The sequence below is a fragment of the Balaenoptera physalus genome, assembly GCF_965194825.1.
Source record: "Balaenoptera physalus genome assembly, chromosome: 3".
In the NCBI taxonomy this organism is placed as follows: Eukaryota; Metazoa; Chordata; class Mammalia; order Artiodactyla; family Balaenopteridae; genus Balaenoptera; species Balaenoptera physalus.
The window spans coordinates 28,851,438-28,872,659 of NC_138890.1; the positions used below are offsets into that span (position 1 = coordinate 28,851,438).

The 21,222-nt window shown below is 39.3% G+C and overlaps 1 long non-coding RNA gene across 1 annotated transcript in view; it reads left to right on the forward strand.

Moving 5' to 3' along the window:
* LOC309658265 overlaps nucleotides 1-13,952 on the forward strand; it is a 28,481-nt gene extending 14,529 nt beyond the window's left edge. Inside the window, exon 3 of the long non-coding RNA XR_014262157.1 lies at nucleotides 3,873-13,952. This is a non-coding gene — a long non-coding RNA (uncharacterized lncRNA). The remainder of the gene's footprint in view (nucleotides 1-3,872) is intronic.
* Nucleotides 13,953-21,222: the final 7,270 nt, after the last annotated feature.

The following is a 21,222-nucleotide window of genomic DNA, read 5'->3' on the forward strand; positions in this document are numbered from 1 at the left end:
CTTATGGAGATTACCTTGTATGTTATTTGTTGCTTTTCCCTTGATGCTTTTAATATTTTTTCTTTGTATTTAATTTTTGATGGTTTGATTAATATGTGCCTTGGCGTGTTTCTCCTTGGATTTATCCTGTATGAGATTCTGTGCTTCCTGGACTTGATTGACTATTTCCTTTCCCATATTAGGGAAGTTTTCAGCTATAATCCCTTCAAATATTTTCTCAGTCCCTTTCTTTTTCTCTTCTTCTTCTGGGACCCCTATAATTCAAATGTTCGTGAGTTTAATGTTGTCCTAGAGGTCTCTGAGACTGTCCTCCATTCTTTTCATTCTTTTTTCTTTATTCTGCTCTGTGGTAGTTATTTCCACTATTTTACCTTCCAGGTCACTTATCCGTTCTTCTGCCTCAGTTATTCTGCTCTTGATTCCTTGTAGAGAATTTTTGATTTCATTTATTGTGTTGTTCATCATTGTTTGTTTGCTCTTCAGTTCTTCTAGGTCCTTGTTAAACGTTTCTTGTATTTTCTCCATTGTATTTCCAAGATTTTGGATCATCTTTACTATCATTACTCTGAATTCTTTTTCAGGTAGACTGCCTATTTCCTCTTCATTTGTTTGGTCTGGTGGGTTTTTACCTTGCTCCTTCATCTGCTGCATATTTCTCTGTCTTCTCATTTTGCTTAACTTACTGTGTTTGGGGTCTCCTTTTTGCAGGCTGCACGTTCGTAGTTCCCGTTGTTTTTGGTGTCTGCCCCCAGTGAGTGAGGGTTGTTCCATGGGTTGTGTAGGCTTCCTGGTAGAGGGGACTGATGCCTGTGTTCTGGTGGATGAGGCTGGATCTTGTTTTCTGGTGGGCAAGACTGCATCTGGTGGTGTGTTTTGGGGTGTCTGTGAACTTATTATGATTTTAGGCAGCCTGTGTGCCAGTGGGTGGGCTTGTGTTCCTGTCTTGCTAGTTGTTTGGCACGGGGTGTCCAGCACTGGAGCTTGCTGGTCGTTGAGTGGAGCTGAGTCTTATCGTTGAGATGGAGATCTCTGGGGAACTTTGCCGTTTGATATTACGTGGGGCCGGGAGGTCTCTGGTGGACCAATGTCCTGAACTTGGCTCTCCCACCTCAGAGGCTCAGGCCTGACACCTGGACGGAGCACCAAGACTGTGTCAGCCACACAGCTCTCACTGGACAGATTCCTGGAGTCTTCCTGTCTGAAGTGTTCAGAAGGGCTACTGAAGGAGGTTGGGGTGGCAGGATGCTAGGGCAGCTTCCTCTGCTCAGGTATTCCTCCAGCAAGGCTGCTGCCAGCCACCATGCCTTTCTACTCTGTGTTTCTCCAAATATGAGATCACCCAGCTGAGAGGGAAAAAGGCTGTACTGCAGTTTTAAACGTCATTTCTGCCCTATTTCAATTTAGTCTTCTTAGAGCGTGAATGAATTTGTGAGTAACAGAATAACTCAAGTTGATTTTCTTCTTTGGCTGTGTTTTCACTGATGGAGAATTAAAGTGATCATCTGGATGAACTCGTCTATGAATAGAAAACAGAAATTAGTAATTTGCCTATCAGAGGTGGTTGTTTGCACAGGTCAAATCTAGCAAAGAAATGCTCAACTGTTGATTCTAATCACCTAATTCAGAAAACTTTAACACAAGAATGGACTTTAGGGATAAAATTCAACCCCTTCATTTTACAGATAAAAAACTGAACCTAAGAGTGGTTAAGCAACCTATTCTTTTTTGCGGGGGAGGGTGAGCCTCTGTTTCTTCTCAAGAGTTTTGAATCACCCCTTCCCACTCCCCTCTACCCACTCCCTGGTGCATTTGAGACTAACATCTGTTAACATCTGATCCCCAGAGAGTGGGTGGTAGTGAAGAGAAGCACTCCTTTTTGTCCCGTGCACCTCTTTCTTGCTTTTTCATTTAGCTAAGACCTGGCTAGAATTCTTGATGAGACAAATCTGCTATGAGCCTTTTTCTCAAAGAGCCCCTTTTGTGCACTAGGCGCTCACTGTCTTCTATTTAGGGAGGAAGAGTAAAGTGGTCCCTTATATCAACAATACAAAATCTCAGCTGGGTAATTACAGGAAATACTCGGAGTTTCCAAGTAGAGTTACCACAGGTTTGGCTTAAAGCAACCTATTCTTAATCACACTATATGCTGGCAGAGCTGAGACCCAAACCCATTTCTTTTGATTTTAATGAAGGCCAGTGTTATTTATATTATCCTTAATTGACTCTAAAATTATATAGATAGTTTCAGGTTTATTTCTCAGTTTTCATTGTTGCTTATTGTTTACTGCAATAAGCATTATTTACAACAAAAATTATAAGAACTTTGCCGTAACTATATATTTATAATGATCAGAATCATGTATGATGCAATGATAACTCATTTCACAGGTACTTATCTTAAAAATATGAAGATAACCTTTAATAATGAAAAATTTATAATTCATATTTTAATTAAAAGGCTTCCAAACAACAGGAAATGCTACCAGTCGTTGTCTTTGCATGATTTTAGGTGGCTTCTCCCATTTCTTTTCTTCCTTACGTGTGTTCCAAATTTTCCATAATGAATCTGTATCACTTTTATAATTGTTAGAATTTTTAAACAGTTATATAAAAGTAACAAAAGCAAATCCATTCTGATAAAGACATGAAGCATTTATGTGAAATTAAAATGTTCTCACACCTCATTCATTCCTGTGAGTGGAATGTAAAGACCGTTTCCTGTGACTCAAATACGTACCCAAAGAGAAAGGATTTGACACTTTCCCACAGTGAAAGAAAAATGTCTGGTGGCCGTGATTGCAAGGGACATGTGCTGAGGACTGCGACCTAGGGCGCATTCCGGGCTGATTAACACTGACGTTAAAATTAAAAATCCAGCAGTTCCAGCTCCTTCGTTATGATCCCCTCACAGTATCTGGCTAATCGACTTAGGCCAGTCTTCTGGGATGGACTTTTTTTTTCTCAGAAATTATGAAAGCTGAGAAGAATTTGAATTTTGATTTACCTTTGTCTAGTGTTACGGAACTTAAAGGAAAGCACCCGACCCCTCTCCCAAAGGCTACTGCAACAGCTGCGTGGTTACCAGGGGAAGAGTTTACTTGGAAGGAGAGAGGATATACTTCTTTATAAATAATCTGTTTTTACTACTCCTGTTTCTGGGAAACCTGATACATACAATGCACCTATGAGTATTGGAGGTCAAGTTCCCACTGTGTTTTCATTAAATATTTGACTGTGTTATGTGATACTGTAATTGACTGAGTTTGCGACCTGGGTGATTAAGGAGCCTATCTGTAAGGAGCTTACCTCTGTCTCTCTTCTCTGCCCTCCTCTCTATTTTGAAAATATTAAGTTTTAAAATATGGTTCACTCTACTTTCTCATGCTCCTTAATCTCAGTATTTCGATTTCTTAAGAAGGTGAAGCATCGGAGAACATTGCGTAGCTCAGTGTCAATGAATCAGTTAATGCCCTCAGTCCTTTAATGTCCTTTCTGCAAAGCTGGGGTGCTTGGGGGAATACTGTCACAAGTAGATCCAATGTTTTGTGTCTGTGAGTCAAGCACTGTTTTACTTACTTTCCCTTCATTTTGGAAGGGACACAAGCCCATTTACAGAAAGATATTTTAGGACCCCAGAGAAACAATTTTAATTCTGAATCTCAGTAAAGTATTGCATCAACTTTTTGTATCAGCAGTTCACTCTTAGAGGGACCACTCTCTTTTTTAAATTTTGGTATGTTTCTAGATAAGTCATGACCTCTTTTAACTTCTAAATCAGTATGAAAACACACACACACACACACACACACACACACACACACACACACACCCTACCTCTCCTTAATCTGCATCTATATACTTTCCTGTTACAGCTGGGATGTGGCACTCCTGCTGCTGATGGAGTTGGAAGATCCCTTCAGGCAAGGCCCAGTGACATTTCACATGACATAGGTATGAAATCCCCTCCCTCCTGTTTCTCCACTAAGTATTTTGGTAAATTATACCTTCTCACTTCCTCAGAGCCGGGAGTAATAAACCATGGCTTCAGGCTGAGTAGCTGAGGCTCTGACACAGACAGGGGAGTGCTTAAAGGTGACAAAGAGCACCTCAGTATAGAAGGAAGAGTAATTCAAAAATCCTAGGCTGCTCCATGCACTTCTCCTCAGGTTATTCCTGGAAACAAACTTTCATAGTCAAAATCCCCCTCCCTCATGAGTCTTTTTGCTTCTCACCCTGCGATGGTGCAGGTGTAAACTAAAGGACATTTACAGTTGAGGATGTTGATGAGGAAAATTTCAAAGGGGAACTTTGCCACAAGTTTTGGCTTCCTTTGAAAGTCTTTAAAAATAACTTTTCAAATAGTCGTTGTTTTAAAATGCCAGTTAAGTTGGAGAATGAGTAGACTTTTCCTCTTTATAGTTTAAAGCACTTAAGGTACATTATATTTCTTAGTAGAAGATATAGAAAACCCAGTGGGAAATAGATTGTGCAATTTAGTCCTATCCCTGATTGAGTATGGGGTATTAATTGTCAATATAATGTGCAAATTTAGGAGGAAGAAACTTGGACAGGCAATGGACTGAAAGCACATGACTAGGGAAGCACCCAGCTCCAAAAGTCCCCGCCTGCCACCGTAGAATGGGTAAGTCCTGCCACTAGAGAAAGGCAAACCTTCATTCTAATCTCAGCTTTACTTCTTGGTTAGGGAGTGGTCTAAGAGTGGAGGCTTTGGCGCCACACTTCATGGATCCATAGTCTGCTTTCTCTGCTTATTCTGTGACACCGGGCGACCTCTTGGTGTTTCTCATCTCAGAATGGAGATAATAACACCACCTGGTGCATAGTGTTTGATGATCAAGGGGATATGATATGCAATGTGATTGGACAGGTGCTGCCATGTTGTATGTCTTTAATAAATATTAGCCATCATGGCTAAATGTGTCACCTTTGCAAAGGCCAGTCATGTGACTGGTCCCTATCTCAGTGTCCCCATATATGAGTGGAGAAGAGAATTATTATAAGGATTAATTGACAGCATGTGTTTTGTTAATTTAATTTTAACCTTTTTACTTGAAAAATTGCAAACACACACAAAAATAGAGACTGTTGTGACTTCAGTTTCCAGTTGCAAATGTAAGGAGCTTAGAAGTCGCACTCTATCCTAACAACAAGTAAAAAGCTGAACAAACTGAAAAATTAGCAGCTCTTCTTGGATCTGTAAGAGAGGGTAGGCCATAGGACAAACTGTTGCGTCCAAGATTGGAGAGACAGACAGGTGAATACATGGAGGCACGGCTTTTTGGAGCAGAGACTCACAAGCAGGTCTGTAACTGATGAATTGCTGGAGGCTCAGTGTGGACAGGTCTGAGAGTTAAAACCTCCCAGGGTACCCAGGAATCGGGGGGGAACCAAAATATTTTGAGATTTATCACCAGGAGCTCAACCAGGTTCCCATAGTAAATATCAGAGAAAAATCCCCTCGTGCTTCCAGCAGCGGGGGAGAGAGGAACCATTTTGAAATATGCCAGAGCACTGTTCTTCTTTAACAAGGCCTGCCCTCAGGAGAAACTAGTTAACCAGAGCCTAACCAGCACCTAACCTGCTGGGGTATTATCAGAGCCTAACTAACCTGGGGATGAGAAATACTCAACTCCAGCCTACTCTAGCCACTTTGTCCCACCTAAGTGGGGAGAAAAAAATGCAGAAACATTTGTCAAGTTTACAGTGCAGAGACATAGGCTCGCTAAAAGACTGAAACCTGATCATAGGACTGTAGTGCATTTCCCCTCCCCTCACACCTCACCACCATATTACAAAAGGCCTATTTACAGCAGTATCTTTTACCTGCTATATCATGTCTGGCTATCAGGAAAAAATTACAAGGCATACTAAAAGTAAAAGAAACAAAAAAACACACCTAACAATTTGAAGAGACAGAGCAAGCATCAGAATCAGACATGGTAGGGATGTTGGAATGATCAGACTGGGAATTTAAAACAACTATCATTAATATGCTAAGGGCTTTCATGGATAAAGTAGATGGCATGCAAGAACAGATGGCCAATGTAAGCAGAGAGATGGAAATCCAAAGAAAGAACCAAAAAGAAATTTTAGACTAGTGTAAATACAGTGGACCCTTGAACAACATGGGTTTGAACTGTGAGGATTCACTTATACATGGAATTTTTTTAATAAATACATGCTGTAGTACTACATGATCTGAGGTTGGTTGAATCCAAGGATGTGGAACTGTGGATATAGAAGGCCGACTGTAAAGTTTTACACAGATTTTCGACTGCACTAGGGGTGGGTGCCCCAAGCCCCACATTGTTCAAGCGTCAACTGTAACCCCACATGCCAATCATCAAGTTTTTTTTTTTTTAATTTTTAAAAACTTTTTATTTTATTTATTTATTTTTGGCTTTGTTGGGTCTTCGTTGCTGCACGCAGGCTTTCTCTAGTTGCGGCGAGCGGGGGGTACTCTTCATTGTGGTGCACGGGCTTCTCATTGCGGTGGCTTCTCTTGTTGCGGAGCACGGGCTCTAGGCATGCGGTCTTCAGTAGTTGTGACTCGTGGGCTCTAGAGCGCAGGCTCAGTAGTTGTGGCGCACGGGCTTAGTTGCTCTGTGACATGTGGGATCTTCCTGGACCAGGGATCAAACCTGTGTCCCCTGCATTGGCAGGCAGATTCTTATCCACTGCACCACTAGGGAAGCCCCATCATCAAGTTTTAACAATGATTATTTTTTGTTTCAACTATTGCCCCATGAATTTTTTCTAAGACTTTTTGACAAATTACAGACATGATATTATTTTAACCGTAAGTTCTTCAGCATGCAGGTGCAGTAGATTGTTTGCAAGATGGGTGGGTGCAATAATTCTGTGTGCAACTTCTTTGTAAGGTGACATTGTGACTCCTCCCATTAGGAGGTGGAGCCTATTTCTGCTTTTGTGACATGCCTTGACTAATGAATGTGGCAAAAGTGATGTTTTGTGGGATTCCAAACCCACACCTTGTAATTCCTAGATAAAAGAATTGTTCAGATGAGCCCAGTCCAAGTTGCTGACCTTACAAAATTTTAAGTAAATAACACTACTAAGTTTGAGGTGGTTTATTATGCGGCTATAGATACCTAACACAATGACATGTTTTTTAAATTGCCTAACACAGGTCATCATACATAACAAACACATTGATTTTACCCTCCAGATCAGGAGACTGAACTTACAAGGCATGAAACATTTTATAACTCTGAGGAAGTGTGTCAGTGTGTTAGGGTCAGTGTGGAAATAGTATTTAATGATATTCATTCGAACTATGAGCCTTCTGTGGCTGAATTGGATATTCCAGCTTAAGATCCAAAGAATGTTGATCCTTGATCCAAGCTTTATTGGTTCATGGTCTCTTTTGAGAATCTGATAGAACTTTTCCATAGAAAAAAAATGTGTGGGTACACAGCCCCCCTCCGATACACACACACACACACACACACACACACACACAAATAAAAGTTTGTTTACATCAGTCAATGTATGGATACAGTTGAGAAACTCTGACCTTGGGTGAGCAGATCCAATCCCCAGGCTGCATAGTTAACACTAACTGCCAAAAAAATCTGTGTATGACTATTTGCCAGGTATTTGTTTCCATTGCTATTGCTGTTGCAGCTACTTATGAATGAGGAGGAACTGTTGATATGGGTTTCTGGCTAGATTTCAGGTTTAGAGTATGAAAACTTCTTGACCAGTGCTCGGTTTAATCAGATTTGTTTCAAAGCCTTTCAAAGCTTTAAGCACATTCTAACTACTCCCAGCCCAGACCTTCCTTTAGCCTGAGCTCTGTTGGATAGAATGTTCTAGAACTTGACAGCTCCTCAGCAGAAACTCAGCAGCTGCCCTTTAACATGCTGTTGGCACTGTACAATGTGCCGATGCTTCCACATGACTTGGCTGTGTGTGTAAGAATCCCCTAGGGAGGGCTTTTAAAAGATTCAGCTATTCAGTCTTTATCTTTAGAGACTCTCATCATTAGTATGGAAATTGAACTCCAGAATCAAGTCTCTAAGCTCTCCAAATTGATGCTGAGGCAAGTGGCCCTAGGAAAGGGTTTTGAAAAAGCTGCCTTAAGTGACATATATTCCCTCTAAAGACGTACAACAGGAACACTTAGTAAAACGCTTAGTAAAACAGTAGAGTTTCATCCTTTGTCTCTGGCAATTTGGGACAAATCAAAATATAATCAAAATTTTAAAAATAATCCAATAGAGGAACTTCCCTGGTGGTGCAGTGGATAAGACTCTGCGCTCCCGATGCAGGGGACCTGGGTTCGATCCCTGGTCAGGGAACTAGATCCCACATGCATGCTGCAACTAAGAGTTCGCATGCCGCAACTAAGAGTTCGCATGCCACAACTAAGAAGCCAGCGAGCTGCAACTAAGGAGCCCGTGAGCCACAGCTAAGGAGCCCACCTGCTGCAACTAAGACTCAGCACAACCAAATAAATAAATATTTTAAAAAAATAATCCAATAGATAATTTAATAACTCATTCTCATTTAAAATAATTTTCTTCCTGTTTTTGTTCTCCATCTTTTCACTATGTCCCTTTTTATAGGTTTTTCTGAGATACACATCTCACAAAGGCTGAAAATTTCTTTTGACTACATATTTCTTTCAAACTGAGAAAATTTTGGTAGCATTCATTGAGAATTTAAAAAGAAATGTTTGGAGAATTATCAGAATCACTTTCTCCACTGGAGTCTTTAATTTAAAGAGCATATAGGCCAACCAACACCTGCAACAAAAAATCAGTTAAGCCTTGAAGGATACAATCAAGTAATTCATTAAACAAACAAAAGGAACATGAATGGTTAAAAATATTTTTAAGTTTTAAACTTTTTTACTGATCAAAGAAATACAAATTTAAAGAGTAATGAGATTTTTCCCTGACCAGTTTGGCAAAAATTAATATTCAGTGTTGGAAATGGTATGGAGAAACAGGCAGTTTTGTGCACAGAAAACAGGCGCTCCTACATGGCCTGGAACAAGTTTTCTGAAGGGCAGCTTGGAAATGAGTGTCAAAATTTTAAACGTGGATACCATTTGGCCCAGCAGTTATATTTGATGGAATGTATCCTTAGAAAATTATTGGACATGTGTCCAAAGATGTATTTCAAGGATATTAATGGATGGGCCATTTATAAAATCAAATATTTTAAAACAACATATCTACCAATTCAGGATGATGAAATTAGTTGACACATTTCCATACATTAAAAACAACTGACATTTACTGAGCACTTACTATTTGCCTAATGCTGTGCTAAGTTCATTATAGGCATTAACTCATTTAATTTTCACAACAATCCTCTGTGTAGATAGTATTATTGTCTCATTTTAAAGATGAGGAAAGTGAGGCACAAAGAGGTCGAGTTACTTGCACGAAGTTATGCAGCTGGTAAGTGGTAGAGTTGAGGGTGACACCCAGGCAGTCTGGCCTGAGTCTGTACTCTTAACCCCTACATGTGGAAAGTAACACAACAACTATGTGGAAAGAAGACAAGGATATATTCAGTAGAGGAAAGTAGATTTCAGAAGAAGCTGGCATAGTAACAGAAAGAATGGAGTGAGGAAGGAAGAATATATGTAGAACGCTTAGAAGAACGTTTGAAAGGGCGTATACCAAATTTATTATATCAGGGGTCACTTTTAGGTGACTTCCACTTTCTCTTTTATAATGCCTTACAATCTGAGATTCTTGTTCAATTAGCTTGTATTTCTTTTCAGTTAGAAAAGGCAGTTTTAAAAAATTGACCAACTTTTAGCCATAATTTGTTTTGATAAATGTTGAGGCATTCCTGTTTGACTCAAATGGTATTGGTTTTCCCCCCTTCCTAAATTTCAATTATTCAATAGTTTAATGTTTGTTCCATGTCTATATTTTAGCGGAACCCTTGTTATTACTCTCCTGGGAGCTGTAATTAAGGAGATACGTAGGGAAATGAAGGTGTTATATTGAAATAATTATAATAGACATGGGCACTTGGCTGGCCCAAAAGCCATTGAAGGGGTCTCCACCCTGCAGGCTGGAGATGCTGGATACTCACTTTTGCAGACACCTTTGCACCTAGAGTTGGCCGTGTGACACATGAGACCAATGGGGCTGGCTGCTGCATGAGCTTCTATCAAAAGCTTTGTTTTCCTGGTAGAAAGATCCAACCTAACTGGCACTGCTCCTCTCTCTCCCGAGCTGTTCAGCTGGTTGTGAGGGTCTGTTTTTTGCAGTTGTAGCAGCCATTTTGTGAACTTGAGGATACAAGTGAGGGAAAGATCAAGAGAGAGTCTTACCCTAACAGATGGTGCTGGTGAACCAAACCCAGCGGAAGCCTACCTCCAGACTTCTTCCTTTGTGGGAAAAAGAACACCTTATTTGTTTAAGCCACTGTTGACTCTTGTTTTAGTTGCACCAAGCATATTCCCAATGGACACAGTGCTCAGAATGCTCAGGTATTATTCTTTCTTGCATTTAAAAAATGTTTTCTATCTTACCTTGCATAAAAATATTTTTGAATCATTTTAGTGGAATCCTAAAAGATGAAAATTAGAACTAAAATTAGAACCTACTTAGAATTAGAGATCATCTGGTTAAATTTCTTCTTTTTACATACAAAAAATTAATATTTGGGGAGGGTAAATGATTAGCATAAGGTTATGTGACTAGTGGTTAATTTTTAAAATCGTTTTTAGAACTTTGCATGGTGACACTTTCTGATGGCTATTTCTGTTGACTGTTAAGTCATAAGTCATAAGGTATATGAAGTACAGGATGATAGACTATGACCATCCTACAGCATCTCAATAGATAAACTGCCTGACAAGAACTATGTCTGCTTTTTACCCTGAGCTTGGGAACGGCTGGCTGATGAATTCACAGAAGATATGAATGGAAGAATGCTTGCCTGGTGTGTTAGTAGCTGTTCTTCATCATAGGCACTTAAAGAGTCATTTTGTTGGATGATTTTGGTCACTGATAGAGGCTGAGATGTGCAAGCCTATGGCAGCCAGCACAGCAATGAACTCATTATTTTTGTCTGAAAGGCCAGCACAGCCTCTGCTGGAACATCTTTTTGGGATTTCTGTATCACTCACAGCTAATGGGTCTGGACTTGCCACTTGTATTTCCAAAGTGGATTCCAGTGGTATAATATCATTTTAGAGTGAAGCTTAAAAAGGAAGAAGGTGGACACTGAGGTCATAATATAGAACCCTATCCACAAGATGTTTATTCTAATAACTGCATTTGAATGTGTACCAAGGAGATCTTTTCCTCCTGGCCAAGCCATAAAATGACCCTAAAAAATCAGAAGACAGAGCTATATCCTAAACACTTGTGAGTCAGCTCTCAGCTCAAAAGTCACCTCCAGTGGAACATTCCCCGATCCCTCAATCTGAGGCAGACCCACAGCCTCTCTAAGGTATCTCACTCCAGTTCAGTTTCTTCTAGGCACTTATCACCATCTGACCGTTATTTTGTTGATTTTGTTCCTTGTTCGATGTCTCTCTCCCCTCTCTATTTTTTTTCACATCTTTATTGAAGTATAATTGCTTTACAATGGTGTGTTAGTTTCTGCTGTACAACAGAGTGAATCAGCTATAGGTATGCATATATCCCCATATCCCCTCCCTCTTGCATCTCCCTCCCACCCTCCCTATCCCACCCCTCTAGGTGGTCACAAAGCACCGAGCTGATCTCCCTGTGCTATGCGGCTGCTTCCCACTAGCTGTCTATTTTACATTTGGTAGTGTACCAAATTTGGTACACTACACTGACCACCGACTACACTCTCACTTCGTCCCAGCTTCCCCTTCCGCCCTGTGTCCTCAAATCCGTTCTCTACGTCTGCATCTTTATTCCTGCCCTGCCACTAGGTTCATCAGTACCGCTTTTTAAATTTCCATATATATGCATTAGCATACAGTATTTGTTTTTCTCTTTCTGACTTACTTCACCTTGTATGACAGACTCTAGGTCCAAACACCTCACTGCAAATAACTCAATTTTGTTCCTTTTTATGGCTGAGTAATATTCCATTGTATATATGTGCCACATCTTCTTTATGCATTCATCTGTTGATAGACATTTAGGTTGCTCTCTCTCTTTTCTAACTAGCATGTTAGATTAGAGGCAGCAGGACCCACTCTGTCTTGTTCACCATGGCATACTCAGCAAAGATGTCAGGTTCCAGAGTAGGAGTTCGATAAGTATTTGTGGAATGAATGATGCTCTGTCTAACTACTCTGGCTGCTTAGCCAAGTCAATAAATTGTCTTTTAAGGGTGAGATGGAAGATGATTCTCTGTTTTCAATTTTGGTGATGGTGTTGATTTATGTGTTAGCCAAGCACTTGTGCACCTCAGTCCAAAGAGTCAATGTAAATATGTGGAAAGAAATAATTGGAGCAATTAGAACTAGCACGTGCCTTAGTCACAATAAAATGCATATTTGTGTGTGTGTGCGTGTGTACACATATAGGTCAGGTTTATATAACTTGGTTTTGCCTGAGTGGCCAATGCTCTGGGTTAGTGAGGAAAAGATAGAATTCTTTAAATTGTGCCAGAATTATACAGATCTTTTCACATTTCAGTACCTAATATCTTATACAGATATTTTCACAACCTTCAACTGATCCTGTGCTCTAGGTATACATACACATTGTTCTGAGACCCCAGTATAAAAAGCATTGAAACCAGACCAGCACTAGCCTTGCTCAGAAAACCTGCAGGGAGCTTGACTGAAAGGAAACCTAGGCAGCTGCAAGCACTACATAACAAGAGCAAGAGCTTGACGCTGTGCCTAAGAAAGAAGAGCCTGTAGAGAGCCCTGAAGCGCCCCACCCACCCTCGGGATGGAAAGTGTGTGGGATGTGGTGTAGCAAGGGTATTATTCAACTCCGAAGAGCAGCTGAGCTGCCAGCAGACTGAGTTTTCAGAGTAAGATAAACGTTAATTGCAGATGTCAAGATCAGAGTTTGCTTTTTCTGCAAATTCCATGGGGTCTCTAAGCAACTTGATCTTTGAATTCCCAAGGTACTAAAATCCGCAGAGAAGAGATTATTATCTTAATGTCGTAAGAATCCCCACCTTGAGTGCTGCCAAGTAAAAATCTAGCTTAATGACACAGACTACAAGGAATATTTCTGGGGTTTTTTTTAGAGGGCTGACATTTAAAACACAATTTAAGTTGATAATTGTAACTATAAACTCTTCCAAAATTCAATGAGTATACAAAGTGCCTTGCCTGAGCTTAGAGAAACAACTGTGATCACTAAAATCGGATTCTGATTTTAGAAAGCTTTTCCACATGCTACTTTTAAAAAGTATTTGTCACTTTAAAAGTGTTTGTCATTTTAACAGAGAAGCACTTCCCCGAAGAGGAATTGGCTTCTGGAAGGCAAAAAGCTGAGTCCTCATATTTGTTTGATATTCATAAATGTGAAGTCACCTTCTGTTCTCTTCTTGCCCCAGTCCATTAATACTGATTGCAGAGGATCCTTGGGAACAGAAACCAGATTAAATGACCAGTGTCCAAGGTTTGGAATAAGTCAGGAACATCCAGTCGGTATCTGTTTGTTATGCTGCTGTTGTGGGTGTATAGAATCTCAGGCCACAGAAACACAGGTGTAGAAGAAATGTAACACTGCTTTTTTTTTTTAAGCACTGACCCTCATCTCAATGTTAAGTCCCCATTAAACTGAGTGACATAAAACCTAAAATTAGTCATTTGTGGGTAAACTCAGTCTTTCCAGATTTAAAATCAGTAAGTTAAGAGTTTCTTTCTCCATCCTTCTTCTTGGAGTGGCAGATAGCATTTGGCATCAGGGAGATGAGCCCACTGCTGCCGATTTACAGATCCCTCTGAAGCGCTAGAAATGATGCAAAGCTTAGCTACTCTGCTCTGCCTTAGGTAACATGGTTAGCTGTCTTAAGCCCTCTTGGCCCTCAACACTCCACACAGCCCTGTTTACCTTATTCCTTCAAGCAAGTCTACTACCTCCCAGGGATACAGGAGGGAAGTGGGGTACAGGTTCCCTATCACATCTGAGCATTGTATCATTTTCCATTTCTCAACAAACACCCCTTTGCTGAGAGCCCCTGATCAGCATCTCACTATTTTGCTCTGCTTTCTGATTCCATCTCTTTTCTCCCATCTCAAAAAGCGTGTTAATTTTGAAAACCTCAACCTTCAGGAAAGTTGTAAGACTAATATGATGAATATCTGTGCACATTTTATCTAGACACATCAACGGTTACCTTTTGTCTAATTTTGCTTTATCTCTCTCTCTCTCTACACACACACACACACACTCTCTCTCTCTCTCTTACACACACTTTTTTCCCCTGAATCAATGAAGAGTTAGTTGCCTACATGATGCCATTTAACCCTGAATTACCATGTATCTCCCAAGAACAGGCATTGTTCTACCTTATCACATTTGGAAATTTAAGATTGACACAATGCTTTTACTTATATTTCTAATACACATCTATATCCCAAAATTTCCAATCACCCCAGCAGTGTCTTTTATAGATGTTTTTCCCTCTCTAATTCAGGATCCAATGCAGGATCACTAACTGCATTTAGTCATCATGGATCTTTACTCTCCTTTGACTGAGAATATCAGCTCAGAGAATTGTTATCTCATTTGAGTACATGGAGAGAGAGGAGGTGAACGTAGGGAGGGAAAATCTCACTTTGTTCTTTAGGCATAGACCTTGGTTTTGTCTTTGTTTTTTTTTTAACATCTTTATTGGAGTATAATTGCTTTACAATGGTGTGTTAGTTTCTGCTTTATAACAAAGTGAATCAGCTATACATATACATATATCCCCATATCTCTTCCCTCTTGTGTCTCCCTCCCTCCCACCCTCCCTATAGACCTTGGTTTTTAAAGTTCAAAAGCCAAGAGATCAATTATTTTGTCACTATTTGCATTTTTGCTCATAGATGCCTATCCTGCGGGCAGTGAGTGCCAGCAAAGGAAGGCTGGAGGGAGGATAAACCATGCTAGTTAATATTACACTTCACATTATTGTCCTGCCTCAGCGTTATTACAGAAAAATGGATTTTTGTCTCCCATTAAAGTGCATTTTTTCCTTGAGAATTTTTGATAGTCCCCCCAGTGTCATCTTGTTCTCCCTTATGGAACTCAGTCTTAGAGGATGATGTTCTTCCCTCTCACCTCTCTCTCTTTCACTCTGTCTCCCCTGATTCCTTTCTACTGTTGTATTATTGCAGTTGATGCCAGAGCAAATATTTAGGAGGGTCATTTTGGACACTGACTAAATTTTAAAGGACAATCATGCGGATCAGGTATGAAATCAGTGATGTTGCAGATGAACATTTGCAGGACCCTGTAACAAAGTGAATTACTTTCACACAGGCTTCCTGAATAGCTAAAAGCATCAGTAGCAGCCTCAAGTTTAGTGTAGCAGGTTAAGACCGTCTTTGCATTCTGATAGTCTCTGAAACTGTCTTTTGGAGGATGAGCTCAGTTTATTCATTAGAGCTGATAGCTCGTGAACTTTAAATCAGTTGCAGATTTTCAACATGACAACCTTGCTACTTCTGAGAGGCTGACATCATAAAGCCAACAACTTTATGACAATGAACTCAGGGCCTTTTGTGCTGTTCTAGGCAGTATTTTATTTGACATCAGGGAGATGTTGTATAAATACTTCACTGATGGAAACGCAGAAGAGTAGTTATTCTTGTTCAAATAATAGCGTAAACAATTGAGCTCAGGTTCTGGGATTTACTCAGCTAACCCTCAAAACATGCTTTGCTGCTGCTGGGATGTGCAGGAAAAAGAAAAAGAAAAGAATCTTTCTTTGAAAGATAAGTCACAGACTGGGAAAAAAATTCACTATGCATCTACAATATATGATAAAGGAGTTGTATCAGAATATGTAAAGAACTCTTATACTTCAATAATAAGAAGGCAAACAATCCAATTTAAAATGGGCAAAAGATGCAGACACTTTGGCTGATAAGCAGACCAATAAAAGGTGCTCAATAACATCAGTCATTAGTGAAATGTAAACTATAATGAGATACCACTTCACAACCACTAGAATGAATAAAGTTAAAAAGACCACTAATACCAAGTATTAACAAACCAAATGTCTATAAACATGCAAATACATTAGTATGTTTGTATAACGGGATACTACTCAGAAAAACAGTAAAAAGTAATGAGGTAACAACATGGATAAATCTCAAAATAATTATACTGAGTGAAAAAAGACAGGCAGAGAAGAGTGTACATATTGTATGATTCCTTTCATATAAAATTTTAGGAAATGCAAAGTTACCTGTAGAGACAGAAAGCATAACAGTAGATGCCTGAAGATGGGGCTGTATGTGGGGTCGTGGACTACACAGGGACATGAAGGAACTTTGGGGATGAGGCAGGTGTTCAGTATCTTGATTGTGGTGATGGTTTCACAGGTGTATAGATATGTCAGAACTCATCAAATTGTACACATTAAATATGTGCAGTTTATTGTATGTCACTTATACCTCAATAAAACTGCTTTATAAAAAAGAAAGCACAGATTGGGAGAAAATATTTGCAATATGTAAAACTAAAAAAGGACTAATATCCAAAATATTAAAAATAAAAAAGTTTTCACAGATCAATAAGGAAAAAAAAAGGCAACCCAATAGGAAAATGGGCAAATATCTCTAATGGGATATATATATCTGACCACAGTAGCACAAAAGTAATAAGGCAGGATGAAAGTAAATGGTTTTACAATGTTCTAACATCCTTGAGTTTCTTGGGATGTGGCAAAAGTACTCATTTATATTAGATTTAAGTACAGTAAGAATGAATATTGTGATTTTCAGGAAAACCACTGTAACATAAAAATATATGACTAACAAGATAATAGAAAAGGGAAATGTAATAAATACCTTTTTTTATGCTTCCCAGCCCAAAAGGTCTGAGTTTAAATCTTCCCTATCTCTCTATCCCTGGTTCACTGTTCAAAAAGGACCAATTTGTGGATTGTTCAGATTTCTTACTTTTTGGTTTTTCTTTTTTCTAGTTTGGGGTAAGAATTGTGTGTGTGTGTGTATATAAAACATTTTGTTTTTTATTTTTGCTGCTGCTGTTTATTACTATTGCTGTTTCTGTTGTTATCACTATGACCAATTATTTGCCCTATGCTAGAGGGAAAATAATGAAGGAAAATTTAATCTGCTACTTACCCAAAGCCCATGTAACATACTTAGCTGAGGAGTTTGGAACTCATAATTTAAATGAATGATGCATGTTTCCTGTAGTTTTATCTGTGCCGTCACAGTGTCCTTTTCAAGTAGATAGCTGAGAGTTGCTGTATTTCGCTTTCAAATTTGTTACAGGGACAAAGATAGATTCCCATCCCACTGAGATGCTTTAGCTGCTTAATGCAGGCTCCTGCCCTTTAGCCCCATGCTCATTAGTTTACCTAGTCCTTTTCCTCCTCAGTCAGGCCTGGGGAATGCCAGAGAGTCAGGTGAGAGATTTAAGTTTGTAGACTTAAATCTACAGTATCTCCACAAAGTAAATTATTACTGTTTTATCACGTTAATATTTATATATATTTATTCACATATTTGCTTTTGCTATTTATTACTTCCTGGATCTCTGGTGCTTCAATCTGGGATCATTTTCCTTCCACTTGAATAACTTACTTTATTATTTCTTTTATGGTGAGTCTGCTGCTGACAAATTCCCTCAATATTTGTTTATATGAAAATGTCTTTATTTTGCCTTCATTCTTAAAGAATGTTTTTTGTTGGGCATTGAATTATAAATTAACAGTTATTTTCTTCCAGTGTTTTCCAGGTATACTTCCACTGTCTTCTGACTTCCATCATTTATATTGTCAGCATCATTTTTTTTTTAACATCTTTATTGAAGTATAATTGCTTTACAATGGTGTGTTAGATTCTGCTTTATAACAAAGTGAATCAGTTATACATATACATATGTTCCCATATCTCTTCCCTCTTGCATCTCCCTCCCTCCCACCCTCCCTATCCCACCCCTCTAGGTGGTCACAAAGCACAGAGCTGATCTCCCTGTGCTATGCGGCTGCTTCCCACTAGCTATCTATTTTACATTTGGTAGTGTATATATGTCCATGACACTCTCTCACCCTGTCACATCTCACCCCTCCACCTCCCCATATCCTCAAGTCCATTCTTTAGTAGGTCTGTGTCTTTATTCCCATCTTGCCACTAGGTTCTTCATGACCTTTTTTTTTTTTTTTTCCTTAGATTCCATATATATGTGTTAGCATACTATATTTGTTTTTCTCTTTCTGACTTACTTCACTCTATATGACAGACTCTAACTCCATCCACCTCATTACAAATACCTCCATTTCATTTCTTTTTATGGCTGAGTAATATTCCATTGTATATATGTGCCACATCTTCTTTATCCATTCATCCGATGATGGACATTTACGTTGCTTCCATGTCCTGGCTATTGTAAATAGATGTCAGCATCATTTTTGTCTCCTTTGTTACTAATGCATCTTTTTTCTTTATCTACTTTTCTCTTCTTTTTATTTTGAAAAAATTCAAAACAATAGAAAATTTGAAAAAATAATACAGTGAAACCTATATTTTACCACTAGAGACCAATTTTTAACATTTTCCACATTTATCTTCTCTCTCTGTCCATATATTTAGAGAGAGATAAAACACACACAACACTCATACACACATATGTATGTGTATGACTGTGTGTTAGATCTTTAGGAATATATTGCAGATGACTCCATTGTTGAAGTTTGGATTTGTAGGTTGGGTTTCCTGGAAAGCTGACTCTGAGGACTCTGAGACAGAATTTTTTTATGGGGTGTTTATTATAGGGTTCCGTTGTAATCAAGACCTGTGAAAGAGAGGGGAAAGAAGCAGGAGTAGGAAGAATGATGGCCTGAAACACACTATTTTGCCAATACTGGATGTGCAAATCAAAACTTTTTGAGGCTAGGGAAGGAGTCCCTAGCCTTAACTGTGGGGAAGGAGTCTTTATTTTCCAAGTGTCACTTGCCTTACAGTTACAGAGTTGCTTAAGGAAGCAAAAATTATCGTAGAATTAAAATATTCAATGTAATATTCAGTAATGAGCTGACCATTTATAATATTTGTCTTCACTCAAAAATCTATTCCTCTTGGGACCTAATGAAACTTAAAAGCTTTTGCACAGCAAAGGAAGCCATAAACAAGACGAAAAGATAACTCTCAGAATTGGAGAAAATATTTGCAAATGAATCAACAGACAAAGGATTAATCTCCAAAATATACAAACAGCTCATGCAGCTCAATATCAGAAAAACAAACAACCCAATCCAAATGTGGGCAGAAGACCTAAACAGAGATTTCTCCAGAGAAGACATACAGATGGGCAACAAACACATGAAAGGATGCTGAACATCACTAACCATTAGAGAAATGCAAATCAAAACCACAATGAGGTATCACCTCACACTGGTGAGAATGGGCATCATCAGAAAATCTAGAAGCAATAAATGCTGGAGAGGGTGTGGAGAAAAGGGAACCTCTTGTACTGTTGGTGGGAATGTAAATTGATACAGCCACTATGGAGAACAGTATGGAGGTTCCTTAAAAAACTAAAAATAGAATTACCATATGACCCAGCAATCCCACTACTGGGCATATACCCAGAGAAAACCATAATTCAGAAAGACTCATGCAGGCCTTCCCTGGTGGTGCAGTGGTTAAGAATCTGCCTGCCAATGCAGGGGACACGGGTTTGAGCCCTGATCTGGGAAGATCCCACATGCCGCGGAGCAGCTAAGCCCGTGAGCCACAACTACTGAGCCTGCGCGTCTGGAGCCTGTGCTCCGCAAGGGGAGAGGCCGCGACAGTGAGAGGCCCGTGCACTGTGATGAAGAGTGACCCCCACTCGCCACAGCTGGAGAAAGCCCTCGCACAGAAACGAAGACCCAACACAGCCAAAAATAAATAAGTAAATTAAAAAAAAAAAAAAGACTCATGCACCCCAATGTTCATTGCAGCACTATTTACAATAGCCAGGTCATGGAAGCAACCTAAATGTCCATCGACAGATGAATGGATAAAGATATGGTACATGTATACAATGGAATATTACTCGGCCATAAAAAGGAATGAAATTGGGTCATTTGTAGAGACATGGATGGACCTAGAGACTGTCATACAGAGTGAAGTAAGTCAGAAAGAAAAACAAATATTGTATATTAACACATATTTGTGGAATCTAGAAAAATGGTACGGATGAATCGGTTTGCAAGACAGAAATAGAGACACAAATGTAGAGAACAAACATACGGACACCAAGGGGGGAAAGGGGATTGGGATGAATTGGGAGATTGGGATTAACATATATACACTAATATGTATAAAATAGATAACTAATGAGAACCTGCTGTGTAGCACAAGGAACTCTACTTCACTTCGCTGTATAGTAGAAACTAACACAACATTGTAAAACAATTATACCCCAATAAAAAAAAATTAAAATTAAAAAAATCTATTCCTCTTAAAAGAAGAATCTGTGTATCCTAATCCATTTTACCAACTGCTCTGTCAGTTTCTTTGGATTGAGAGATTCTAATGCTAGGCAGGAGTCCTATCATGGGTCTCCATTCAAGGTCTCATGAGTCTGAAATTACAGTGTTAGCTGAGGCTGTGATCTCATCTGAGGCTTGGAGTCTTCTTTCAAACTCACTCGTTGGCAGGATTGATTCTTGTGATTATAGGACTATAATCTGCATTTATATAATCCCTATAGGATAATTCCTACGTTCTTGCTCGTTGTCAGCAGGGACAGGTCTCAGCTCCTAGAGGGTACCCTCAGGTACTGCCCCCTCCTTAGGCAGTTCACAAGTGGCTGTTTGCTTCTTCAAGGCCAACAGGAGAATCTCACTCCAGTCTGCTCTGACAGAGTCTCATATAACATAACATAATTACAGGAGTGACTATCCCACCATAGTTACCGTCCTAGCAGGCAGGAATCTTAGGGTCTGTCTTAGAATTCTGTCTACTGCAGCAAGGTTTAATGACATTGATGAAAATGATGTTTGGAGAATTGCTTGATTCCCAGGTCATTGATAAATGAGTAGACCGGTTAACAAATGAAAACAAAACAGACAAAAATGGTAGTA